The sequence below is a fragment of the Tamandua tetradactyla genome, chromosome 6 (genome assembly GCF_023851605.1).
Source record: "Tamandua tetradactyla isolate mTamTet1 chromosome 6, mTamTet1.pri, whole genome shotgun sequence".
Taxonomy (NCBI): Eukaryota; Metazoa; Chordata; class Mammalia; order Pilosa; family Myrmecophagidae; genus Tamandua; species Tamandua tetradactyla.
This window is the reverse complement of record NC_135332.1, coordinates 10,458,261-10,478,839: the sequence shown is the minus strand read 5'-3', so window position 1 is coordinate 10,478,839 and position 20,579 is coordinate 10,458,261. Positions and strand designations below refer to the sequence as shown.

Here is a 20,579-nt window from a genome sequence, read left to right as displayed (position 1 = left end):
GCAATTGAAATAGCCTAACCAAAATGTTCCACCTACAGTAGGTCTGTCCCCACAAGAATGGATTAAAAAAACCTGGTCTTTCCTGAGGTACATAAAAGATTCAGACCAGCACATATGCCTCTTGAATACTTGTTCCACAATTTATCTTATAGTTCTGCATTCTATACACTTAGTGTGAGCCATAACTTTTTCAAGTTTTTAAGTTATCCTAAGAGCATATTAGAACCATCTTCCAGTATATCTGCCAAGATATTAAAATCTGTATCTTGGGAGGGTGCTTCCTTATCAATACATTTTGCTTTATTCAAATTTATATAACATCACCCGTGATGCCTCACCCTCAGGATCCATATACTATCCTGGATAGGTCCTACAACTTTTTCTACAGTCTCTTTCCTCCTTAACTGACCCAGCACTTCCTCAGCTGTACTATATTGTAATTTGAATCTACTGGTCTATTGGCCAGAAGGGGAGAGGAGGGTAAATCCCAGGAGAGGTACATTTTGTGTTGCACTGTATTTATGCACAGATGGACTTAATTAGGGAAGAGCAGGTTACTTCTGCAGGCTCAGAGGATGCAAGAAAACCTGGAATACAAGACTTTCAAGTGCCATCAACCCAGATAACACTAACACAAGTTTCGGGGTCCCGTTCTTTCCCGATCAGAGCCCAAATTTTGGCATAAAAGAACTGAGGTTGATGTTGGAGTTGAGCATTTAGCCTTCTCTGGAGCTCAATTACTCTTAAAATTAAGTTCTAGCCTGATACTCAGCTTTCTCTGTCCTCTGGCTGCAGGAGATGTGAATCTTTATTTGCTTTCATCAAGGCTGTCTGGCTTTTACACTTCGTCTCATATTGGTGATTAATCATCTGCAGCTTTTTGTCTTTCTCCAATAAATTGATGGCTCCCAGAAATAGTCATCCAATTCCATCATCCTTATAATTATTAATTCCTCCCAATATCTCAAATGTCTGAGTAAATGCTTCTTTCAATCCATTCCCTTACACCAATTTCCCACCCCACTGATGGACATTTTAACAATTACCTGTCAATGGGTGATCCAGCTCCAAAATTTTATTTTAGAGTCTGCTTCATAGGACCACTTCCAGTACAATTTCCAGTACCAACTGTGATGAGTTAGGTTTCCTGGGAAATAGACACTGAGATTCTGAGTTTCATATGCAGCAGTTCATTGCAGAGTGCTCTTGGGAGTGAGGAAAGCAAGATTGGACAGAGGGAGTTGTTGAATTGTGATGCAATGTAAGAGAGGACTCAACCAAGCTAATCAGAATCTACAGAGCTTGGATGGGTCTGTAAAGTGGTCCCCATTAAGCAAGGAAGCCAGTTCTTGGTATTTCCACCTCAACTACTCATTGGATATGTGCCACACCCCGGGGGGAGCGGGCATTCATTGATGCAAATTCCTTTGACTGAAGATAGTGCCTGAGGAGCAACTCACTGTGAGCTATTCTTGGCAATAACTCCAGCAGCCGGGGAAAATGAATGCCCAGTCATGAAGGAGGGACAGGCATGGGACCACAAAATCAAAAGTTTAGCTGGTATAAGAAATTGTAACAGAAAGTCTTACTATCTTTGGGATTTGGAAAGACCTTTGAGAAATAGAGGCATTTAAACTGAGGTCTAGAGTAAGAGTCAGTACTGAGTAGTAGGAATGTTAGGAGTATAGTATATGTGAAGGTCCTGAGGTAGGAAAAGTGTGACAATTTGAAATCTAGGAATATTTGAACATAGAGATCAGTGGGGATAGAATAAGAATAATGGGGTAGGGAGGTCAAGGTCATGTGGAACCTCATAAACCACTGGAGGGAGTTTTGGATTTTATAAATGGTTTTGAGAAACTGTTAAAGAGTTTAAAGTAAAAAAAGTATTATGAATAGGACTACATTTACAGCAGCTCACCTCAAGTCATTAAGTGTGGAAGATTAGAGAAGGGCAGAAGTAGATGGGATTTAGGAGGTCTTAACATTAGTTCACATTAGAGATGATGAACTATAGTAATGGAAGTAAGGTTAGGAAATAAGAAGAGATTCAAGATAGGTTTGGAAAGGAAAGCTATCAGAATTTGTCGGAGGATTACAATTGGAAAATGAGGGAATAAACCATGTTAGAGATGTCTGCCCACTTTTCTCCTCCTCTGTGGCAGAAGGGAATGAAAGATAACCTGAAATGTGAGCTAAACGTCAAGAATTTTAGGTCATGTATTTCCCCAAAAGATAGTAGATTGGTAAGGATAACAAGGCAGCATCTTTCTAAGAGACTGATTGAATTGTTCCTAGAGTTAGATTCTCTGGACAGGAAAAAAAAAAAACTTTGGCTAGCTGAACCACCAGCTCAGTTCCCCCTCCCTATATAATTTTTTTTTAATCAAACCTGTCTTGCCTTATTTGCTGGTTTATTAAGACTAGATTTGGAGACCTGTTGTGGGTGGTTCAAAAAAGATAATTCTTAGACAATCATGACCCATGCCCTCCAGAAGCTTACAGAGGAAATAAAGCCATACACGCATCGTATGCCTAGTGGGTAGCCTGGGGGAGGAGAGAGAGAAATGAGGCATGAACTCACCGTTTGTTTAACTAGCACCCTCATGTCTATTTCTTGCTTCTCATCTAAGGGAAGAGTTTAAAGAGGGATAAAAATATTTTTTAATGAAAAAATGTTCTAAATGGACACACTAAAAAGAATATAGAAACAACTAAAAGTATCAATATCAAGTCAAAAGACTAAGTCCATATTAGAGTTTTATGTAATGGCATTTGCAAGGAGTTCCCTGGTCAGAAAGCTAGAAGTCCTTCAGCTTATACAGTTCTGACAAAGGACAATGAAGCAACCCAACCATGCTCTGCAGCCAGATTTTTCTCTTTGCCAAATCTGCTTCTGAATGAGCAATATGAAGTGGTAAGCAATTAAGGGACATGAAATTATGCTCATACAATGTGTACCAAGGATTCTATCGTGGACTATTGGTGTAGAGGTTAATGGTAAAGGGAGAGCAATAAAATTTCCTGGAATCCAGTCCACACTCTACAACTGGAAAATTATATATGACTTCAGACAATTTCCTTAAGCTAAATTTCCACTTTCTCATCAGGGAAATAAAGACAATAATACTGTCTCCAGAGAGCTAGGGTAAGAATTAAATGGGATGTTCAGAATAAAGAGTAAAGGCACAATATTTGCCCCAAACATACCACTGAATGCTACCAGTATTACTGGGGAGAGACAGAGGATATAAAGATAAAAGTGAATCCTAGCAATTCATTAAGGAAGAAAAACATATATATAAATAATTGCAACACTGACTGAATAGAAGTAACTCACCACAGGTATCAGCAGTAGAGAACCAAAAAGGTGGGAGTGAATAAGTCAAGGAGTCAGGACTTAGTGATCACATAAACGGAAAATAATAATATAGTTCCCCCAACAAACACTTCAAATTATTCAGTGAAAACTCCCCCAAGAACACCATAGACATTCATCAATGTTGTTTACATCTAAATTTAAGTTCTAAGTGCTCTCATATAATATGTTACAGGGGCAGAAAACAGGATTATAGACTTAGTGGATAAAAATTACATTTTGATAAAACAACTGGTAATTTGGTAGGAGTGAGATTTTTCGGTGACCTCGGTTGCCTACGAGACATGAGGAACGGGAAGTTAATTAATAAACGAGGCAGAGAGAAAGTCATGTATTACTTTTCCTTTCCACATTGGTTCCAAGGTTAATAGGAGAAAATAAAACTGGAATGACAGGCCTCTGATGGTGAGCCAGACCATTCAGTGTTTGCTGTATCAAACAGGGACCATGGCACAGAGCGGGCAGGCTGCCATCATAAAAAGTCAGCAATTGCTGGGCATGGAAAAAATGTTGCGAAAGTCTCTTGAAGGGAAAATACAGCCACTGAAGAAGATGGAAACAAAACATAAACAGATTCAGAAGTATGGTATTTTGATTGCTGAAGTTTAGGAAATATGGAAAATAAGGAAATGAGAGGAAATAAGAACTGAATATTATTACCCATTTTAATTTATCCATATACAAAAATAAGATGCTGGTAGACTCCCAGGGGAAGTTCAGATTCCCATAAATGATTCAGAGTTTGGTTTTAAGTGGTAGCAGTTAAAAAGGAGCTATGTGTCTATTTTGGTGTTCGTGGCTGAGGGACACATCAGGGACATAAAGCAATACAGTTCTTGAACCACTTTAAAATAAATTAAATAATAGAAAATGTCTTTACCAATTCACCCAAACCTGTTGACATCATTTCAGAATTCCTTAAGTTTTCCCATGTAGAAAAAACTCTTGTGAAGGCTTAATGTGCTTTTAATAGCATTAGTTATTTTTTGTTAAAGTGCCCAGGGACCTTGATTGCCTGTGAGATCCAAAGACTTACAATATAGTATACTTTCAGTGTAATCAAGAAAATCACCACTTTATGAAGAAATTGACTTTTTCCCTCCAAAATCCATTGGATCTTAAATTGAATTTACGGACTTCTGAAGAGTGTCGATATAATACATATAGGAAGACATGCAAATGTTTTGCTGCTTTAACTATTTGCTAACTCCAAGTACTTAAACAATGGGATGTATCTGGATCAAGTTCACTCACCTGGAAGAACCTGGAAGACGGTCCTTGCAGAAGACAAATATTATAAAAACCACTGGATTTAAACCATTCTATACTATAAGTAGATGATGAAAAGAAAGACTTTTATAATGTTTCAAATGTACTAGAAAACAAAAGTGCTGACTATATCAAACTAAGTATATTTAATTCAGAAGTTGTTTTGACATAGATTAAACAGATTTAAAGAAATCCACCCCAACATCCCCACCTCTCAAACTGTGGGATTCACCAAAGTCAACCAGGTTCATTTCCTTGTGAGGTCCCCAGCAGAATATACAAAGGTCAGACCACTATTTTTCGCTTTCTCACTCCAAGAGTACAGAACGCACAAACTATCCCACAAATCCCTGGAAGAATGCCTGATATCTTTGTGGAAACATTTTCAGGCACTATTATTCCAAAGAGATAAATTCTCATGCTTGTCTCCTTTCCATTTCTTTATCCCACTCTGAATGGGTCCATTTGGAAATGATTGAAAACATTCCATGAACTTGTTTCTAATCTGGGTGTCTCTGAGTTGAGGTATCTCTCCTTTGAACTTGTGCCTATGAGATGGTCTGGGCACCATGGGCATATGGGATAGTCACTGTCCATGAATATTATATAATGTTTATCTACGGGAACCAGATGAGAAAGCAGGCTGAGGATCACAGGAGGTACTTCTTGGAAACACTGACTTCATAAACCGTATGTGAAGGAAATGTCACAGACATGACAGTCTTTCACTTCAGAAGCCTAATGTCAATCTGCCTTAATTGAATCAAGACTCTGAGACTTCCGATGTTTCTAAAAAAGGGTATCTTATCCTGAGTAGTAGACATGTCTGAAATATTGTAAAAGCTTCCTTAAACAAAGACTTTCAGGCCAGTTCAAGGCATAGAAAGGGCTCAGAATATGTCCAATGTCAGTTTTCCTAGTGGGACACACAGCATCCATCCTTTCTTGCTGCATGTTGACAGTTAAAATAATCAATCTTTGATTGTTTGGGTCATCTATCTCTTCCTTACTGTTGTCTTTAAAAGGAATACTCTCGGGCGGGCCGCGGTGGCTCAGCGGGCAAGAGTGCTTGCCTGCCGTGCCGGAGGACCCCGGTTCGATTCCCGGCCCCAGCCCATGTAAAAAAACAAACAAACAAACAAAATATAATAAAACAAGAAAATGTTTAAAAAAAAAAAAAAAAAAGGAATACTCTCCTTCTGAAGTTTCATCTCAGTTTGATTCTGTACCATTTTTTAATTTTTATAAGGGGTTTCAAACATTTTAGGGTATGATACATTAAACATTTTCTTCAATTGCATGGATTTTTAAGTACATGCAACCAACTCTCCAATGTTCCATTACCATAAAAGCAAATGTAAATTTGAAGTCTTTAGACAGTATATCAAATTTGTTGCTATGGCTATGCCATAGAGGAAAGCCATGGGGTTGAACTTGTTTACATTGAAAGAGAAGCAAAATTTCAGTGCAGACAGGGAGAGTGGGAAGTGCTCAACTAAGACTCAGAAGGAAAAGGAGAAATGGTATCAAAATACAGGATTATAGGCTGTGTCTCGGAAATACCACATCAAAACTACAGATTAAGAATTCTTTAGCTATGAAATCAATCTTCCTTCAAAAATAAAATGAACACCTTAATTCACCTTATTTTTTTAGTCACCAAATCTAGAAATTATTATAAAAATTCTGCTTAAATATTCAACACACCTCATTCACCTTCTACTGACTCATCAAGTATATTTCCAAACTTCCAGCACAGCAACAGATCATTCTCACATATCCTTAATATTTTTAAATTATTATAGTAACTGGGCCTGATTAAATCTGTCAACTGGCAATTGAATATGAAGTGTTTCTTCTCAATGTACTTGTCAACTGCCCATTCTCTAACTTATAATACAGATACCTTATAAAAGCAAAAGTATTTGAAATGTGGATCGCAGTTAAATCTGAATGTATTTTCCCATACAAACATTAGCCTTCTGCCAAACTTAGAATAAATTGCTTCTTATTTTTCTATATATTCTCCAAAGGCAGCCTCAAGATTATACTTCTGATCTGTAGACAGAATTGGGTATTCACTTGTTTCACTTTCCTGTTCTCTTCATGTCCCGACCCGCAGGACAGTCAACGGGGTCCGCCACCTGCTGAGGGAAGAATGGCTATGGGACAGAGAGACGCAAGAAGGACAGCAAGACAGGATTCTGATCAAGCTGCAAATTTTATTAAGCAAGCCGGGTGTATATATACCGACTTGGGGAGGGAAGTAGGGTATGTGGAGCATTAGGATAGGAGGGAGTTCGCGCCGGCGGGAAGGGTTAGTTAGATGATTGGTGGCGCTTATTGTCAGGGGAAAAAGGGGCAGAACAGACTCTTGGCTGGAACCTATTTCCGTGAAGAACCTTGTTGTAATATGTAGGTGCTATTGCATCAGCCAGGGTGGCCATGTTGGCTTAATCGCCATCTTAGGTTAGCCTCTGGTCCCCAACATCTTCATACTCATTGAAACATGAATAGTTATCAGTGGGAAGTTGTTGGACAATCAAATGACAGTAATCATGAGAATGTAAACAAATCAAGAAAGTCAGATAGAAAATGAAAAAGACACTGTGGATACTTATCTTCAGGGGGTCCACATGTTCTTTGAACATTGAAAATCAGTGGACTGTCTAATTATTAAAGGTAAAAGGCTAGAGATTTCTAAGATTTCAAAAACTGCCTAAGGTCACATACTGATAGATTCAGAGTGGGAAAGGCTGTACCCAAGAAAAATAAATCTTAACACTAAATTTCATTTTCAAAAAACCTCTAACCAGCTTTCTTCTCTGAAATGTTAACATGATCAACAATTTTTTTTATCATTTAATAAATGATTTTATTTCAAAGAAAACTGGTTCTTGGTTAACATTAAAATAAGATGTGGACATAGTTTCTTCTATCAAGATGATCTTTTGCTAAAGTGGGAGAGATTACCTATTTTTATTTTCATGTAGTTAGCCAAAGAAACGTGAATTATTATAAAAGAACAAGTAGTAGCCAAGAAAAGTAGTTACCAAACACTTTGCAGGAAAGTTTGGGAAAGTTTTGAAAAATCATTGCACATCATTTGCAAACTCCGTTTGCCATCTGCCTATCTGCATTGAAATTTTGCTTCTCTTTCAGAGAAAACAAATTTGACCCCATAGCTTTTTTCTCTAACATAGCCATAGCAACAAATTTGATTTGCTTTCTAAAGATTTACATTTGATACCCTAAAATGTTTGAAACTCCTTTTTAAAACTAAGGAAAACAAGGATCAAACTCGTATGAGAATCTAAACGGAGAACATTCCTTGTAAGATAGCTTTAAGGGAGAGAGATGACCCAAACATAACCAATCGTCTTAATGTCCCTGTGTCATGGCTGGGCAGAATAAAGTGAATCAAAGCAATTGTTGGGAAGTCATAGTCAATTTAGCATCTTTGCATTTAGAGAGCATATTGTATGACCTTACACTTCTTCACTTTCAAAGTCTGAAGCCACATCTCTGTGAGATCAAGCATAGACTAGGCCCCTGCTATAGAGCATTCTAATGAACAAATACTTTCACCTGTCTCTAATCAAACTGTTGCCAAATATCCAGGGTTGGTTTTAATTTTCCAGCCCAATCACATAAGATTGCTGGAATTTTATATTTTGGTGCTCTCCACACCAGCACAAATGATACTGTATCATTATTTCAGCCAGTTTATATTATTAATTGCTGTCTTGCTTTCAAGTATCTCATTTAATACATTCCCTCAAAAGAATCCAATAGAAATAAAGAATGGGAACAGATAAGTGAGTTTCAGAAGGAGAAAAGTAAATAAAATACCATATTTCAGTGACCAATGAATTTGATCTGAAAGAAATATAAATAACACATCAGTGACCTCCAGCTTACAATAGATGTTCTGCAACTCCCAAAAGAAAACTTTAGAAAATGTAATTAGCTTACTTCCATCAGCTTCAACATATTTCTTAAAATATAATCAAACACAGGGCAGGGCAATAGTGGCTCAGTGGTAGAATTCTTGCCACCTGTATACATTCTTGTGTGTATGTGTGTGTGTACATATATATATATATATATATATATATATACAATCAGACACATAATGGTTTATTATAAAAGAGTGATGTGATGGTTAGGTTCATGTGCCAACTTGAACAGGGTAATGGTGCCCAGTTATCTGACTAAGCAAGTATTGGCCTAATCGATACTGCAAGGACATTTTATAGATTTAAATCATCAGTCAGTTGATTGCATCTATGGCTCATTGTATCTATGTTCAACTAAGGAGACTGTTTTCCTCAGCGAGAGATATTTAATCCAATCTGTTGAAGGCTTTTAAGGGTGTGATGACAACATCAGTCAGAAGAGAGAATTTTTGTTTTTACTTCAGCCAACTAGCCTCTCCTGGGTTGCCAATTTGCAACCTGCCCCATGGAATTTGGCCTTGTGCATCCCCACAGTTATGTGAGAAACTTTAATAAAATCTCATACTATTTGCAGATATCTCCTGTTCATTCTGCTTCCCTAGAGAACCGTGACTACTACAAGTGGATAGAGTCAAAGGATAACTTACTTTAATACTCAAATCACCTGTGTCCCATCTGACCATAAAGTGGTGAAGATGCTCTCAAATTACTATACCTTATACCATACACCATAATATATATAGTGCAAAAAAAACAATTTTAGAATCAGATATACATTGTTTTGAATTATGATTCTGTATCTTTTTTCTATCTAGGCTTGGTATACCCTTTAGAAGAAGCCATTTGTACTTCTTTCACTGTACTTTACTACTTACATCTAAATGTATAAGCAACCAAAATCTTTTTTTCTCACTACTGCAATTTGATGTTCAAGTGAACCAAAGTGTTTTCAATCTGAAGAAACAAACTATGACTTTTAACTTTCATAGCTTTGTTCATGCCATCTCCTCTACCTAGAACATCCTTCCATTTTTCCATACCAGGCTAATTCTCACTCACCCTTTAAGATGATGCCCATGTGTCATCTTCACCCAAAAGCTTTCTCTAATCCTGTAGATTGATTTTGCCCTACTCCCTCTCTGCTCTTGTAAAAACTACCAATTCTTCATTATTGTAGTTTAGATGATGAAATGATTTAAAATTCCTACTAGACATATTTCTTACTAGGCTGTGAGATCTCCTATGGCAATTACAGATTTTTTTCTTTTTGCCTTCTTAGGGATTGTGGTAGCTTGAAGGCTGTATATACCCAAGGAAGGATCGTGTTCCTTTAATCCATTCCCATGGGTGCAGACCCATTGTAGGTGGTTTTGATTAGGTATTTCAACTTAGATTTGGCCCAGCTCATTAAATGTGGGTCTTAATCCTCTCTTTAGAGTCCTTTATAAAAGGATAAAGACACATAGAAAACCCAGAGAAGCTCTCAGAGAAAAGCCCCAGAGAAGTTGAGAGACAAAGACACACCCACAAAAGCTGAAAGAGGGAGCCACTCAAGCAGAAGCTGGAAGCAACAAAATCCAGGACAGAAAGACCAGAAGACACCGCCATGTGCCTTGCTATCTGACAGAGGAGTCCAAGCTTGCTGGGACTCTATCTTTAGAGAAGGTATCATCTTGTTGATACCCTAAGTTGGCCATTTTCACACCCTTAGAATTATAAACTTGTAAGATAATAAAATCCCCATTGTTAAAAGCTAGTCCATTTCTGGTATATTCAGCTTTAACAAACCAAAACAGGGACTAGCAGGTTGCCTAGTACATAAGAGGTACTCAATTCATTAATTGCTTAATTTTGAATCAAATGCTTACAGCATTAAATGATTTCATTTGTGTCTTATAGTCATACATTATATCTTTAATAATCAGCCCAGGATCAGCAGGCTATATATTTTGTATCATTGTTTCAATAACCATGAAAATTTTGCCTGAGCCATTTATATTGCCTGTATCTCCAATCAGCAGGCTTAAGGAAAAGATGCAGCATCAGAGCAAACCTAAGGATTCCAAAGGGCCCCACACAGTTCCATGTAAAGAGAAATTCCAGACTAGATACTACATGATATAATTTCACCAGAGATAAAGAAATGGTATTACCATGATAACCAAAGTAACCTTGGAAAATAGCAAACCTAAAACTGCCCATAAAAGCATAATGAAGAATCTATTTAAATAATTTAGAACTAAAAGAAACTGTTTGCACTACAAGTTCATAGTTCTTAGAGCTAGTTCACGTGTTTTATTTTACAAATTAAAAATCTAAGGCCAAGAAAGAAAGTGACTTATTAAAAATTACAGGCATTCTGATGGATCCTACTTTGCTTCACAGGGACAGCATTCTATAATATCAACTGTGAACTAGGTCATCACAAACAAGAAAGATATCAGCTAATATTCTTCCCCTCAGAGGTTCCTAAACGTGGCTGTAAATCAAGACAAAATGAGTGTTTTTTTATTTAAAAAGGGAGGGGTGCTCCTGGACCAGACCCCCAATTTATTTCAATGTTTCTCACACACAGACACAGAACTCAACATTTTTTAAAAGCTATGCAGGGTATATTCTTATATAGCCTTCTTAGCATCAGTCAGTGGATCAGCGCCAGGAAAGCACTCTTCTATTTGAGACATATTTTTAAAATGCAACTGAAGCATGCCCTGAATCATGAAATATGAAAAATAGAAAATGGATTAAGAGTAAAAATCAGAAAGATCTTTCAAAAAGGTAACAGTGAGAGAGAAAATGCAAAATTAATGTGTTCATACTACACATGGCTAAAACATAAGCCTTCATAGAGTAAGATCTTGTTTATATGAATTTAGTAAGGAAATTCTCAGGGATAAACTATCAATAGCATGCATTGCTACAACATGTAGGAAGTTATGCAAATATTTGTGTGCTAGATTTGTCTCAACTCACAAAATCAATGGAGCATGGAATAAAACATAGGGCATATTTTTCTACTTTACACACACACAAAAAGCCAAGAATATACAAAACAGGATTATTGGCATGCTAAGGTTTGCTCTCAATTCTCAATTACTATTCACCAAAGCAACTATAAACAACATTTTTTCAGAAAAGTTTTCAGCAAGCAAAAAAATATAATAATACAGTGTGGAAACTTCACTCACACACAGAGCCCTTCTCCCAAATTACTAAAATTATACTCATTTCAGCATAAAATGCAATGAATCATTGGACATACCAGTGAGTTTTGAGTTTTGCTACTTAGGCTTTTAATATGACTATACTTATTTACTATTTTTGTTATTATGATCATTATTGCTATTAAACATGTTCTAATATTTAAAGAAATGTCTGAACCTTTCCTAGGCAGTCACAGACTGGCTAAGGTCTCACTAATTCTTGAGTTATGTGCTTTGACAGTAAAGGTAGTCAGTCTTCTGAGAAGTAGAAATCCATGCTGTCTGCTTACGTTTCTTTTGTGGATTTGCTCTAAAGACATCAGTCTGTGACTAAGTTTTTCATCCAGTGAAAAGAAGGTTAATGGATCTGCCTGCTCTTTTCAGAGAAAATCAGATTCATGTTTTGGAAGGATTTTAATGACCTGATTGTATTCAATTTATAGTGCCTAAGGTACTTTGAGTTAAAAGAAATTAGTTGATGAGGCATTAGGATAGTGACCATCAACCAAAAAATGAGAGTACCTACTGCATATCAAAGTCACCCAATTATAGGCAGGAAGACACCAGCTATTTTGACTCAGTGAGATGTAATGGAGGGATTAATGGTTAAGGGCTTTAGATAATTCAAGTTTGACTGCTAAGGAATGAATAATCCATTTGATAGACAGCTGCCAAGCTGAGAGATATATCTTAAGTGGTTTTAAGCATGCCTGTTATTGCCTTTGCTGGCTAATAATTATTTCTGCAGAGAGAAGACAGTTCCAGGGTGATCAAGTTTGAGAGGCAGGAAAAGAAAAGTTTGGCAGGTCATATTCTATAACAAGAGGACAGGTATATTGCTACACAGCAATTAGCAAGTATCTTGGAAGGAAGCAAGGGCTTCCAAAGAACATGACTTGTAAATATCAGGAATTCAAAACTAAAACTTGAATAAGTGCATAAGCCGAAGTTAAGAATCCTTTAGTGGCTAATAATAAATGTCCTTAAGCAGTAAATGGGAATCACACAGACAGAATGCTATAAGAAAAAGTGGAGCACTCCAGTGGACTCCAAAGATCTGGAAGAAGATTTTAGTCCTAGCCTGACCTGTTTCTGTGACTGCAGTAAAGAATTACCACCAAATTGTTAGATAAGAGGAACTGAAGACCCATACCTGAAACCAATTTGAAAACCAGAACCATATTTTCTCAAACTCAAACTTGTATATTAAACTATATATAGTTCCCTTTACAAACTATGTGCCTAACTAATCTTAATACATTCTTTTTCACTTTGATCTAAAATCTTGAGTTAAAATGCCACTCAAGTATTTTTACATACAAAAATCAGGTGGACCCTTCCTACTAGATTAATATTCTGGTACCCAGAGTGAGCAAAACAAAGGAGGCAAACTGCCATTTGAAAATATTTTTTAGCCAAGCTTATTTCTAAATATTAACATAATAATGTTAATAATAATGATTGAAATGAAAATGCTAAAAATTCTGATAGAAAAAATATAAACCACACTGTTGATGATGGAGCCGCAAAAGATGCCAATAACTGATATGTCTGGAATCCAACTATGTACCTCAATTGCCATATAGAGACAGTATATTGTAAAGATCTCAAACTTTCGCAATTCACAGCACCTGTCCTAGTTTGCTAGCTGCAGGAATGCAATATACCAGAAACAGAACGGCTTTTACAAAGGGGAATTTAGTAAGTTGCTAATTTACAGTCCTAAGGCTGAGAAAATGTCCCAATTAAAACAAGTCTATAGAAATGTCCAATGTAAGGCATCCAGGGAAAGATACCTTGGTTCAAGAAGGCCGATGATGCTCAGCATTTCTCTCTAAGCTGGAAAGGCACATGGCAAACATGGCAGCATCTGCTGACTTTCTCTCCAGGTTTCTTCTTTCATGAAGCTCCCTGGGAGGTATTTTTCCTTTTTCACCTCCAAAAGTCGCTGGCTGGTGGACTCTCTGCTTCATGGTTCTGCAGTGTTCTCTACTCTCTCAGAATCTCCTCATTCTCCCAACATTCTCAAAAAGGGAAATCTCTATTTCATGGTTCTGCAGCATTATATCACCCTTCTCAGGGCTCTCAGAACCTCGTGGCTTTCTCTCTTTTTGTTTTCTAGCTTTTTCCAAAGTGCTTCTTCTTTTAAAGGAGTCTGATGAACCAATCAAGTCCCAGGTAGAATGGGTAGAGAAGTGTCTCCACCCAATCAAGTTTAATACCCACACTTGATTGAGTCACATCAGCTAATTAAAGTTTCTAACATATAGCACTGAATAGGAATTAGAAGAAACCGTTGCTCCCACAAAGTTGATTAGGATTATAACATGGCTTTTCTAAGGTACATAAACCTTTTCAAACCGGCACAGCACCCTTTGTGTTTCAGAAATTTTCTCATAGTACCCTTAGGCCAAAAAACATACCTTACAATTCCATGTATTGAGTAATTAGGGCAAAAGAACTTAAATGTAGCCATTCACATGGTACATAACAGATGTTTCTGTGTTTTTCTCAAAAAATTTAAATGTTCCAACATGAGTTCACTACAATATCCAGAGTATCTCAGCACGAAGTTTGGGAACCATGGGTATATTGTATCAACTGAGAATTCAGGCTTTTGAGCCACACTACCTGGATTTGTATCCTTACCACATTACTTATGATAGATAGATAGAAAGATAGATAGATAGATAGATAGATAGATAGATAGATAGATAGATAGATAGATAGATAGATAGATAGATAGATAGATAGATAGAGATAAATACATATAAAAGCTGTGCAACAATTTGTATAACTCGAACTTAACTCTTCCATAGCTCAATTTACTCAATTACAAAATGGAGATTATAAAAACAATTGCCTCATAGAGTTATTGTTATGAGGATTCAATTAAAATAATACACAAACTAAGAACGTGCATAGCAAAGTAAATGTTAGCTATTTACGTTACTATGTAGCGGAATGCACAATAGACTATCTCATGATTACGACAGATCCAGAGAGCACAGAGATTTCCTAGAAAAAAGGTAGATGTAGGAGTGGGTTGTCCCCTCTCCTCACTTGTAACAATCTGGGTTTATAAAATTCTGAAAAGAGTCTGAGGGATTCCCATGGGTGCCTTCCTCCCAGCACACTCCAGGCCCTTCGTGCTATCCTTCTCTAGAATGAAATCCTTGTTTTAATTAAGGCTTAGTCATGCAACTAGTCGGTGTTTCCAAAAAAATAATGACTCTATATCTTTAGTGTCTAATTAAATACAAAAAGAAATGCAAGAAGTTAGCCAAAGCTTTGATTGTAAATATGAAATATTTCCAGCTCCACTCAATGGCATTTCACTTCTGCACATTTATCAACAGGACAAGTAGTAAAATTATGGTGATTTTTTTTAAATGAAATTGCTGAAAAAGGAAAACTGTAAACTTGTGAGCTTTTATAGATCTGTATCTAATTCACTACATTTTCTTTGCTTTGCTAAATCACTCAGTTGATTTGTAGTTGAATTGTCTTGTTTCATATAAGGATATAAAAGATACAAATTCCAAAGAATGGTCATCGATCAGCTCAGTTTTAATACTAACATGATGCTTTTGACAATTTTATGATGATGTTAGCCATGCATTATACATTTCCAGCTATTGAGATGATCTTTTTTAAGCTTTGGCAAGTGGTTTACAACCTTCCTTTAAGAGCCCTTACCAATGAAGTCAACCTCAGTATCCATTTTGTCAAACACACTACATTGTATTATTTGTTCACAATTATTCCTTCTCTCTAACTCTTACCAAGTTTCTTTATTGGCAAAGCATACTTCTTTCCCATTGATTTTGGGCCAGGCCATATGACTTGCTTTGGTCAACGGAATTAATAGGTCAGCAGGAGACGTACCACATATAGATTTGATTCTGCCTCTTTTACTTTTGTCCTCCACCGTGAGGGCATCATATCATCAAATAGGGGCTGTTTGGCCAGCCTGGTACTGAGAGTAAAAAGACACATGGAGCTGAGCAAAGCAGAGCCAGGGTGCAAACAACCCCATCATGACATGAGCAAAAGAGGTCTATGTTTTCATAAACCACTCAACTCTTGAGGTTGTTTGCTAAACAGCAAAAGTTGACTAATACCCCAACCCATCAACACTGTACTTGCAAATCATTTTGATATATCCTCCATTTATGACAATAACCTCTACTCTCCAAAACCATATTCTAGACGTAATCATTTACCACAATTTCTCTACTTCTGAAATCTTCCAGTATTTCACTCCTCTCTGACTACAACTTCCTGCCTCTTCAGATTCTCCAGCTTTCTCACTTCCTTATTCCCACAGCATGCAGCCTTCAAATTAATTGAGATACCTCTCACCCCAAGAACTTTAATATCTCATTGTCCATTCAATCCATATCCCTTTCTGGCTCCATATCGCTCCTTTTCTAGCCTGGTACCAATAGAGCTTCCTTCCACACCATATAAACTATCAATCTGCTACCATTGCCTCTCTCTGCTTCTACATCAAGGTATCCATCTGGGAAAAAATTACATACCCATTTCTATCTATAGTCTCTATGCCAGTGACTATTACTGCATAACAAACTGCCCTCAAAACTAGTGGCATAAAACAGCAACTATTTTATTATATAATGGATTCTGTAGACTAAGAAGTCAAGTAGGATTCTATCTAGTGATTCCTCTCTTCATGGTGTCAAGTAAGATTCAATGGTACTCAGCAGGAAGCTGGCTTCAGGATCTAAAACTGCTTCACTCACATGTCTGGCACCCTGACAAGGATAGCTGTGGGTTGTGACTTAAACCAGAGTGCCTATATCCATCATTGTAGTCTTAGGATGGCCAAATATTTTAAGGGCAGCTGGTTCCCCCACAAAGGGAGTTTCTTAGGAGAAGCAAGTAGAGGCTGATTGGGCTTTTAGTACATCAACCTCAGAAGTGAGTTGTAAAGCCAGCCTAGGTTCAAGAGAAAGAGAGTAAAATACCACCTTTTCATAGGGAAATGACAAGGTCACATTTAAGAAGAACGTTTAGGATGGAAGACTTTGCTGTGGCCATCTTTGGAAATCAGAGTGTGTAACAATCTCCAAACTAAACTGGATCCTCAGTCAAATTTTTCCAGCCAAACTTTTGTGTCTGCAGGATACCTTTATCCCCCTCTCTCCACAGCAGTAAGATGAAAACCTCACCACTCTACTTATATCCTGCCTTATCCTCCTTCCCTCTTAACAGAAGTTCTTTCTACCTCATTGCGTAAGTTCTCTCAATTTCTGCCTCTACATGTTCAAATTTCTGTCTTCCCTTCTGTTACACAGGAAATCCTGTGTCTCCTACCTGTCAGCGGTAGCCATTAATGCTATCTCCCCAAACTTTTCTGACTCTGTCTGATGGGCATATAATGGGATTTACTTCCCTATCTCTTTTGAACTTGGGTTTGATGATGTGACTAGCTTTAGCCAACAGAATGAAAGCAGAAGTGATTTTTGTCATGTATGGGTGGAAGATTTAAGAGCTGAGGCATGATTCACTATCCTCTCCACCTCCCACTGCTGTGCACAAGCACAGGATGAGATGAAGCCCCATTCAGCAGGTCCCTAAGAGTCTACAATGGCCAGACCATCCTTGCTGGCATGTGTTGGACATGTAGAGAGAAAGAGAAATAAATGTCTATTATGTTAAGCCATTGAGGTTTTTTTTAATCAAAGCCTAAGCTGATCTATCCTGACTGGTATGCTGACTGTGGATAGGATGTTCCACATATATGATGAATCGCATTCCTGCTTATCTTCTCTACCATCTTGCTGTATAAATTATTCCTTTCCTTTCCTTTCTTTGTGTATATTCTCCTCAGCATTCTCTCACCTTTTAAAGTAAATACCTCCTTCCTACTGCCTCCTCTAATTGTTGTTTCTTCTTCATCATCCCTTCCAAGCTTCTTAAAAGGGGGCACTTTACTTCTGTGATCTTCCTTCCAAAAGCAAAATCCATTCTAATCATGAGAAAAACATCAGACAAATTCCAACAGAACAGCATTCTACAAAATGCCTGAACCAATCCTTCTCAAAACCGTGAAGGCTATCAAAAACAAAGAAAGTCTGGGAAGCTTACACAGCCAAGAAGAGACCAAGGAGATCTGAAAACTAAATGTAAAGTGGTATCCTGGAACACAAAAAGGCATTAGGGGAAAAAAAGTGAAATCTGATTAAACTATGTACTTTAGGTAATAATAACGTATCAGTATTGGTTCAGTAATTGAGATAAATGTAACACATTACTAAAAGATGTCAATAATAGAGGAGATGGGATGCAAGGTAAACTGGAACTCTTTGTACTCAATTTCTCTGTAAATATAAAACTGTTCTAAAAAGTAAACTTTTTTTTAAGTGTGTTTGATGCTTGCTAGACTCAATTCCTCACCTCCAAGTCTTACATCAACTTAGTAGGATTTCGCTGCACAACTGCTCCCTGACACAGTTCTGGATAAAACTGGCAATGACTTCTATAGAAAATAGGAAAACTCAGCCCTCAGAATTGATTCACACAGATGTTTCCCACAGGAAAGGTGATAGGCTGATTTCCAGCAGCTGTACAGAGTGGGTACTGGCATTTTGAGCTTAGAAATATGAACCTTTTTTTCTGTCCAATGAGAACAATTCAAGCTCTCATGGATGATCTCACCTTAACCAAATTCCCAAACTAATGCATACAGGCAGAATGCCTACGCATTAATTTTCCATTAAAAAAGTAATTGTTCCAGGAATGGAAATATCTGCATCCTTGCAGATGAACCAATTTCTGAGGACAGATATATTTATTTATAATGGAAAACCATCATGCAGGGATTGAAAGAACAGCTTTTTATGAACAGCCCACCTCCCCCACCCCCACCAGGAAGCCCTCCATGAGAAGTCAGATCATAATCCAAAGTTTGTCTAATGAGCAACACACCAGGGCAAGTCAAGTCAAATGAATAGATTTTTATAACTATGACTCTTATAGTACGAATACTGTACCAATAGAATTTGGAGCCACTCAAAGTCCTCTAATCAAGACTCGCTGTCCCTGGCACATTTTCATCCAGGTTCTGTTATGATTTGTTCTTATGAATCTCCTTTTTTCTGAACCTCTAAGCCTACCCATTTTTCAGAAGTGTTGTTATATTCAATCAAGCGACCACACAGTCACTTGGATCTGCGAATAATTCTCTTTATTACAATTTTTAACATCTTTTTCTGACCTAATGTGTGTTACTTGGCAATTTAAAGTTCAGAAGACAATCTTTTTCTTTATGACACAGTTAGTGTTTGCCTCTCCAGCCGTTTCTCTTGCCATCTCCTTAAAACAAATTGTGCCTCTATTGCATTTGGTATTTATTTCTGATTGAACTTTTGTCATTCTGGATTTCTCTAACTGTTCATTTGCTGTAATTTTTTTGTAACTCACTTTGACCAGGCTCCTATTTCCACCTCTCCACTGAAACTGTCCTTCTTAAGGTCACCAGCGACATCTGTGTTGTCAAACTTCATTTACACAGACTGCAGCAGGATTTAACATATTTTGTGGCTCTCCAGTTCTTAAAAAACCATCTACTCTTGGCTTCTCTGCCCCTTACACTTCTGGTATCCCTCCTACTTCACCATCGCCCTTGTTTGGCCTCCTCTGTTGCCATCCCCTCCTCTGCTTAAACTTTATACCTTTGAGTATCCGAGAGCTAGTCCTAACCCCTCTACTCTTCTCTTTCTATACTTTCTCCTAAGTTTTATCTCCAGTCCAGAGCCTTTCATATCACTTATAGGCTGATAACTTCCAAACTCATTTCTCTAGTGCTTATGGTTTCCTTAAATTCCAATTCATATATCCAACTGCTTAATACGTATCTACAGTTCTGTCTAAGATATGATTTAAACAGGATTTTTATCTATAAGTCCTACCCACAGACCCCTTCCTCAGACTTCCCTGTAGGTTAGTATACTCTAGATTGATCTGCCTACTCTCACTCTCACCCCCACATCTCCCCATGGCCCACAGAGTAGCCAGGGTAATCTTTTAAAACTCACAATCCTACCCTACTACTCTCTGCATACAACTCTCCAATGGCTTCCCAATGCATTAATATTTTATTTCTGGCATCCTACAGGACCTACAACACCTCACATGACTTGACTCTGACTTGCATCTCTGTCTTAATCACCTGCCACTCTCTCTGTGACCCCAAAGAGTTCCAGACATTCTGGCTTTCTTTCTGTCCCTTGAAAATGCCAAGATCTTTCCTGCTTCAAGGGCTTTGCAGTTCTTTTTCCTTCTGCCTATAATCCCTGCCCTAGATTTTTATACACTACGACACATTTTGATATTTAGATTTCAGGTTAAATATTGCCTCATAACTTGGGTTTTGTTATGTAAGACATCTTAACTCCTCAGATCATCACTCTATATTATCTTTGACATATCTCTCACAATCTAAATTGATTGCTTATTCATTCATTTGCTTATTGATAGTCTGTTTCTTATTCCCTAATACGTAAGCTCTACAAGAAAAAATTCTTATCTTCCCACTCCTGTAAATCCCCTATGTTTACACCAATATCTGCCATAACATAGGAACTCTATAAATGCTTGCTGAATGCATAAACAAATGAATAATGAAGGAATGAAGGAGTTCCACTTCTAGGAATTTATCCTAACAAGACAACCGAACTACATGTACAGTGATGCTCATTTTAGTACTCTTCAAAATATCAAAGAATTGGAAACAATCTAAAT

General features: G+C 37.3%; 1 long non-coding RNA gene across 1 annotated transcript in view; it reads right to left on the bottom strand.

Annotated features, from left to right (window-relative positions):
- Positions 1-1,045: 1,045 nt before the first annotated feature.
- Positions 1,046-20,579, bottom strand: part of LOC143685795 (uncharacterized) — a 43,454-nt gene continuing 23,920 nt past the window's right edge. The window contains exons 2-3 of the long non-coding RNA XR_013176734.1: positions 2,585-2,628; positions 1,046-1,147 (exon numbers count right to left, since the gene is read on the bottom strand). This is a non-coding gene — a long non-coding RNA (uncharacterized LOC143685795). The remainder of the gene's footprint in view (positions 1,148-2,584; positions 2,629-20,579) is intronic.